This window comes from Sceloporus occidentalis, unplaced genomic scaffold (assembly GCF_023333645.1).
Source record: "Sceloporus occidentalis isolate IW3139 unplaced genomic scaffold, rSceOcc1.0.p SCAF_11, whole genome shotgun sequence".
Taxonomy (NCBI): domain Eukaryota; kingdom Metazoa; phylum Chordata; class Lepidosauria; order Squamata; family Phrynosomatidae; genus Sceloporus; species Sceloporus occidentalis.
The window spans coordinates 15,262,655-15,270,988 of NW_028316991.1; positions in this window are offsets into that span (position 1 = coordinate 15,262,655).

Here is an 8,334-nt window from a genome sequence, read left to right on the forward strand (position 1 = left end):
GTGAAAATGCACGTAGCAAAAAAAACTCCTTCCCTAAATCTATAAATTAGAGAAGACATCTCTCACATATAGGATATAGTTCTTAATAAATTAGTGACATGCTAGAGTTGTAGTGACTGATACTGTAGAATGTACCATATAGCGGCTATGGCTAACACTAAGTCGAGAGGAGTCTTTATTCTAATCTATAAGGTCTGGCTGTTTGAATTAATTAATAAGCGTATATTTCAAGTAGTTAAATTTAACGAGCAACGTCTAACAATTGCAAATCTTTTTGCTCCCAACAAAACCCAACTAGCTTTTTGAGGAGCAGCCTTGAGAAACTGGAAAACACGAGACAATGTTGTTTACTTTTACGCAGGGATTTTAATATTTTTGCTGATGTTGACATCATGGTGTTGACATCATGGTTGGAAACGTCTAATGAAAAGCCAATATCTGCTATTTCAGATCTTGTTAATGGAGTTTGACCTATGGGCACGTACGACATGGTAGCAAGAAGGATTTAACTTTTTATTCATCAGAACACAATATTAATACTGAATTGATTATATTTTAGTGGACTAGAGCTTATTAGAGAACTTACTTTACTCTTGGGGGGGGGGGGTGTTCTAGTACATGCCCAGACCAAGCCCCAGTGCCGGCATCCTTTAGTTCCAAATTCTTATTAGGAGGTGAGGGTAGATGGAGACTGAATAAATCCCTTCTCAGCAACCCAGACATTGTTCCTAGGATGAAAAAGCATCTTAAGGAGTATTTCAGCCTCAATAACTCAATAACAAGGACAAGCATCAGTATTGTGCCCATAAGGCAGTGACTGGAGGCTTCTTCATCCAACTGGGTGCAAGACTGAAAATCTAGAAAAGTCCCACAAAATTATAACAAATGAAAGAAACAGCCCAGCAGCTGCTGAAGGCAAGGCATGAGTTGCTTTTACTACAAAAACTCAAACAAACATACTATACTAACCGTAACAAAGCTGGCAGATTGCTAGCGAGGGGCTTTAGGAAACGGACGTGCAGGGGAGGGTTCTTTACATAATGTCATCAGAGGGGGTCAGGAACCCATGGGACATATCCCAAGCATTTGCCTTATCATCGATCATTTTAAGGAAGATAGTAATGCTTACCAGCTATATAGGGCTGACATTAGCAACTCTCTAGATCAAGTAGAGCTCCCACAGGTGATTTGTTAAACAGAGATTTGTTAAACCCAATTTCTGAAGTAGAAGTTAAACAGCTGATAAAAACTCTGAAATCTTTTAAATCCCCAGCTCCGATGCCTTTTCGAATGCTTATTACAAAGTCTTTGGGGACTTGTTGCTCCCGCACCTAGTCAAAACACTAGTCTCATTCTCTCCTCGGGAGACTTGCCTGCAGGAATGCTAGAGGCTTACATTGTTACTTTACCAAAGCCAGGCAAGCCCCCCACATGTCCTGCCAATTTTAGACCAACCCCTCTCTCTCTCTCCTAAATGTTTATTTGAAACTATACACCAAAATCCTGGCTAATAGACTGAATGTTTTTCTTCCTTGATTCACAAGGACCAAGTTGGATTTATTCCTGGGAGACAGGCACCTGATAGAACTAGGAATGTTTTAGGTCTTATCTTGGCTCTGTGGAGTCAGGGTGGACAAGCGGTCTTAGCGTCCCTAGATGTTGAAAAAGCTTTTGACAGAATTATTTGGGACTTTATGAGAGAAACTTTAAAGCACTAGAACCTATCCAAGCAATTTTTGAAGGCAGTCAACGTTTTCTACACAAGACCCTGGGTGGAGAGTGTGTTACTCTAGTTTTGCTTCTCCCTGGTTTCAACTCTCCAGTGGCACCAGACAGGACTGGCCCCATACCCTTTGATTCTTGTGTTGGATATAGATACCATAGCCATTAGCTTGTACAAGCTAGGGCTGTTTTCAGATGATGTTTTGGTTGCAACTACACACCCAGAAAGCTCACTCTGTGCTCTTAATAAAACTATGGACGAGTAAGGTGGAGTCTCATATTACAAAAACAACATGTTGGCTTCATAGGAAAAGCCTATCTTGGTTTGGATGCTGTAACCAAAGATAAGGAGTCACTGCCTTGTGAATACCTGTAGAGGGGGTATAACACCGCAGAGCTAATACCTCTTCTGTGGAGCTGGACAGGGAGCGCAGAAACAGGAAGACACACAGGACTGGAACAAAGTCTGCAGATGGGTGGCACGGGGCTGACACACGCAGAGGAGACAGGAACATGGATATAGATGTGTGGCATCAGAGTGGAACACGCAGAGGAGACTGGAGCAAGTGATACATATGTACAATAATATAGCTGGATCCAGGTGGCAGATATGAGGTGGACCAGGGTCAGATGTCAGTGTGGTCAGTAGGCAAGCCAGGGTCAGCCACAGAGAATCTATCCCAATTGCTTGATCTGAAAGCAAGCTGGGTCAGGAACAGAAAATGTATCCAAATAGTGTTGTCAGGATGCAAGCCGGGTCAGCAACAGAAAATTAGCCAGAGAACCAAGGGTAAATATTCAAACGTAGTCAGCAATGGAACCAAGATCAGAACCCAGCCTCTAGCATGGAGGTCGATGCCTCTGCCAGCACTGCAAGACTTTATTTTGTGACCTGAATAAATATTGAAGTTTTAAATCTGGAGTTCTGTGGATTGTCCTGATGTGCGCTGCATTACAAGCACCAGAAAAAGGTTCTGGTCCAATGATGCCATTGGCCCCTAGAATTATAAGACCCTGTTTGGTACTTTGCACCAGAATTTCTATGGATGACCTCTATTGTATCCTTCTGAGAGAAGTATGTTTTAAGGACAATATTACCTTTTTGGGACCCTTAGCTTGCATGAAGCATTTCCAAGAACCAATTTCAATTACTCCACTTTTTTTTTTATTTAGTGCAGCTCCAGGAGTTAATCCCAGAGGTTCACACACCTGCTTTAAAAAATTGTGAGGGTTCTGCATTTCTTACTGGTATGTAAAAAACTTACCGTAAATTAGTTGTGCTAATAAACATTCAGCCTAATAACTCTCCAGCCTTTGTCATTCCAATGAGTCAGTTTGGTTCATAGCTGTTAACGCTTTTAATAGAACAGGCTAATCAGGAACAGAAGACACCCTCTAGGTATTCCCAACCCTATGGGATCTTCTTGTGAAAAAGTCAAACTGTTAGTTTATTATGTTGCAAATTTTTGTTGGTTTTGGTCACATACAGAATACAAAGTTAACCAAATACACAAATGATACGTACATTTATCATGCTTGTAAATATGACTCACAGGGTATATTAAACATGGACCATACTAAATCTTTACAGACTTCCAGGGCAGGGGAGGGAAATGAGTAAATTTTGTTTTGTTTAATTTATCTTCCTTGGTATAATGAAGCCCTTTGGCCCTTTCTATAGCACACTGGTGTTTCTACAGGAAAGACTATGCTTTGTACCTAAGCCATTAGTCTATCTGTATGCCGGCAATCTGCTCTAGCTCTGGCTAGTGCTTGTTAGATCCAAGGAGTGGAATGGACCATACCAATAATTATATAAGTAATCTTTATTGTAGTCACAATTGCAGAAGCAGTGTTCAGAATAGAAAATAAATATATGTTAATCTTTATAGGTAAGTGTTTTGTTTTTTGTTTCTTCTATTTAGTTATTTGTACACTCGGTAGGCATTCATGTCACATACTCCTTGCTAATGCACTATGATCATGGCACTGTTTTATATCGCTAGATCTAATCGGCATTGCCATTAGAAGACTGCATTGATTGCCGTAGACTAATGGTCTCCCTCTGACCAACATGATTTTCAAGAAAACCATGTATAGATATGGTGGTTAACCACAAAACATGGAGTGCTTATAAAACTCTGTGAATGGGAGTAGCATATCTTTAGTAAGTTATAATTCTTCCACCCACAAAGATAAGCTGTTGAAAATAACCTATTATTTCTGTGTTTGTATATAAAAAGTAAAACACAAAACATCTCTGGATCAAGTTAAGGATTGCAAGTCTTCATGGAATCTTTGTGCACAAGGGCATAGTCATGCTGGAACCGGAAAGGGCCTTCCAAAAACTGGTCTTAAATGTCTTTATAACATGCTAATATGTTATAATATGCTAATATTCTGTAGCATTAACACTCAACACGGAAACTAAGGGGGGTAAACCCTAATAAACAACCCCAGACCATTATCCCTTCTCTGCTAAACGTTATAGCAATCCCTAGTCATTCCTTTAGGTAGTGTTCTCCTGGAATCTGCCAAACCCAGATTCGTCCATCGGACTTCCAGATAATGGAGTGTGATTCATGGCTCCAGAGAACAAGTTTCCCCTGCTTCAGAGTCCAGGCGTTGTGTATCCAGACATCTTTGGCTTGTGTGCAGTTTTTCACCCATGGAACCCCATTTCGTGAAGCTCCTGACACACAGTCCTTGCGCTAATGTTGCTTCCAGTGGCAGGTTAGAACGTTGTAGTGAGTGATTCTACAGGGGATTTTGAGTGCTACACGCTTTGGCACTCAACAACTGTGCTTTGCGAGTGGTTTACTTATTCGTGGCTGAGTTGTTACTCCTAGGAGCTTCCACTTTGCAATAATAACTCTTACAGTGGGCAGGACCAGATCTAGCAGGACAGAAATTTCACGAACTGACTTGTGGCAGAGGTAGCATCCTATGGCAGTGCCACGTTTAAATTTACTAAGCTCTTCAGTACGACCCATTCTACTGAAAATGTCCTTGGAGATGGCTTTCTATGTGCTTGACTTTATAAACCAGTTAGCAATGGCTGAAACACTTAAACACAATAATTAGGAGGGGCTTCCACATACTTTTGGTCATATAGTGTATATAATATGGACCTTCATAAACTATAGTGAACTCGCTGAGTGGACCTCATTTGTATAAGGTATATTTAAATCAGCGAGTCTTTGAAAGTCCCATCACAGATTGAACTATGCATTATGCAGGGCCAGCTCAGCACTTCTCACAGAGAAATTTGCCAGGAATTGCCCTTATAATGCATTGCGACTTCTGGGATTTATTATAACCACAACTATGCTGCCAATTCCCACTTTGGTTAATAAACTCCAGTGAATTCCACCTACATACAGTTTGAATATTGATAGACCTCATCAGTACAGGGCAGAGAGATCCATGGAAGTACATCTGAGAATGGAAGCAAGCCACAGATCCAGTATCAGTTACATGTATGTATGGAGCGGCCCCAGATTCTGTAGCAGTATGGTTATGCTTATGGTTATCAAAGCCACATAGTACAAAAAGCAAAAGAATACACAAGTCAATATGATGGCATGTAAATCAGTAACATTGTCCAATGTCATGACAAATCACTGAAGGATGTGGCAAAACCATCAGGTGATCATGTTCATCTTGAATATGAATGACATTGATTCTTGGCATGGAAGTCCTCAGTAGAAGGCACTTACACCCCCCCCCCATTTCCCTGACAATATTATGCTATTGTGCCTATGCTCCCTCAAGCACAATGTGTCTTCGCACTGAGATCTTCAGGTTACTTTGTTGCTATAAATGTTCTTGCTTATCTTTATTTTCAAACGTGTCTCCTTTAAATACACCCGTTCCCAAGTCCATTAGGAGGAAGATCACATGCGTGTCTGCCACAAAAGTTTTATTACTAGAAGTAGCGTTCGAAACAGACATCAGAGCACTCTAAACATTGACTTGGATGTTAATCACTGTAAATACATTCTTTAAGGATTTTCTACTAGTACCCCCTGGAGTTGGCCTTTTACTTAAAAGGACATGTTCCTAGGTCTTCAATTAGTGTCATGCACTAAAAAGCAGCTTTTATTCATCGGAAGACATCCTCCATAAATTAGGTTTCTTACGAAACAGTATTTCATTAGAAGTGGAGACACCGTCCGTCCAGTTTTCAGCGGTACTGAAATGTGACTATAACTATAGTTTTAAGTTTTTTATAGTTTATCCTTAGCATATTACACCTAATCAAGCAATAAATCAATTTTGCTTAGGTCATATACATTTAGTAAACTCTGTTCTCCGTTTCAACAACCTCTTTGTTTCAGTGTAGTAAAATATATATTAAAAAAATATATATATTCTAACACGAATTCCAAAACTTCAGATGGACAATCCACATCAACCAATGGGAAGTCTATTTTAGTTAACATCATATAAACATACCAAAAACAAATTTCTCTTATATTCTAATTTCCTTATATTTACTAGTTACAAAAATATTAGAACCCAGAATGTACGCATGTGGCTTCTAGAGAATTTTTAACAGAAAATGTAGTCACGCTAAGAATATGAAATGCTAGTTTGTCAGTTGTAATACTGTGTAATCCGGATATTAGTTAATTATATCAATAGCTAAATATGAATGGATTTATTAAATGATACAATAACGTAGAGAATGATCTAGGCATATTGCGCAAAAGCTGAAGCGTTGACCACACTTACATCATCAGGTGGTCGCTTGATGTAAATGGCCAGTCCAACCCTGCTGCCAAGGGCTTAAGTGCATAGCACCTAAAAGTCACCAATGCTACAGCATAAAAAGACATTGTAGACAATTGTGTGCTACCAACTTTTTGGCGCTGGTTTGGGGAAGGCCCTTTCCTGTCCCGGCATGACTGCGCCCAGTGCACAAAGCAAGGTCCATAAAGACATGGTTTCAGGAGTTTGCTGTGGAGTGTGCCGAGTGGCTGCACAGAGCCGTGAACTCAACCCCACTGAACACCTTTAAGACGAACTGGAACACCAACTACGAGCCAGTCGTCCTTTTCCAATATCACTAAACCACACAACTTTTGACTGAAGGGGCGTAAATTCCCACAGACACACTCCAACATCTTGTTCAAAGCTTTCCCAGAAGAGTGGAGGCAACTCCATATTAACACCCATGGTTTTGGAGTGGGATGTCATACAGGTGTATACCTTTGGCCATAAAGTGTATGCGTGGTATGTCAGTGTTGCAGTCACAAGAGGAGCGCCCCCCCCCCCCCCGATCATGAGTGTGCACAGTGGCTTTAACCTTTTTAGCAAGTGAACCAGAAATGCACATCACAGTTGTGGGGGATGGGGGGACTACTCCCAATCACCCACAAACAATATATTCCCTGAAAACACATTTCCCAATCTTAAAGCAATAGGGGTTTTTTTATTTTATCTCCACAGCCCATTACAAAAACTCTTATCAGCCTTCTGTTGCAACACAACTGGCGTCTCAGATAACGTTGTATGCACTCTATTGCTCTCTGTGTGTCAGAGAAGGAAAAGTTTCATACGGTACCTAACAGCGGTAGAGGGACAGGTGTTAAAGAAATTATATGTACTGCTACACGCCATGACGTTAAATCCATATAAATACCTAAAACTACTTTCCCGCAGACCTCTGTTTCAGACCTTTTCAGACTGACATCGCATTATTTTTTTTAACTTGCTAAGTGACACATACAAAATAACAGTTTCACTGCTTGTTCATATAGCAGGTTCCAACAGTAGGCTAATGAACATCTTCACAACTTTTTATAGCTATGTAAGTTTCACTATTATCAGTGTTTGTACCATGTTCTAGTCTGGCTACCAACAGCTTAAAAGTCTTAGTCCACTGGTTTTGTGGAATACCCAATAACAGAATTCACATAGGTCTCAGAGAAAGAACGAGACAAAGCCGTGATGCGCATTAGCGAAGGTTCCTAATGCTTTCTGGGTAAATTTGCAATATAGGGATACTTAATAATAATGTCATCTGTTGTAACTTAATATGGCAAACACGTTCATTTGGCAGGGAATGAAGTAGTTTAAATTGCCTTAATTAACAAAGATCTTCCCTCTAGTTTGGAAGGATTCTCACATAACCATTTAAAATCCATCAATAGATATTAATAGGCATTTTGCATTGACCTTTAGTATGCTTGCAAATAGTTTTTCCACTGAAAGCTTTAAAAAAAAAAACCCTCTCAGAAATGAAGAAATTAAGTCTTTTGCTTGTATTGCCAATAGTAAAACTCTTTCAAAAGCCTTCATTTTCACCCTTCCCATTGGTCCATTTTATATAAAATTGCTGTTAACTTTACAATACCCCATTCTGGTGACAAGTATTCAAACGGGCCAATGAGAGGAGTTAAAAAAAGACCAAAAAAATTAAGAAAACCGACGCAAACAATTCCACACAATACATACAGTCTGCATGTTACGTTTCATATGTGTGGATTTATATCCAACAATTGAGAGTTTCATTATTAAACGCTTTTCAGAGAAATCTCCATTATATATATATATACCGTATTTGCTCGATTATAAGACGAACCTGATTATAAGACAACCCCCCAA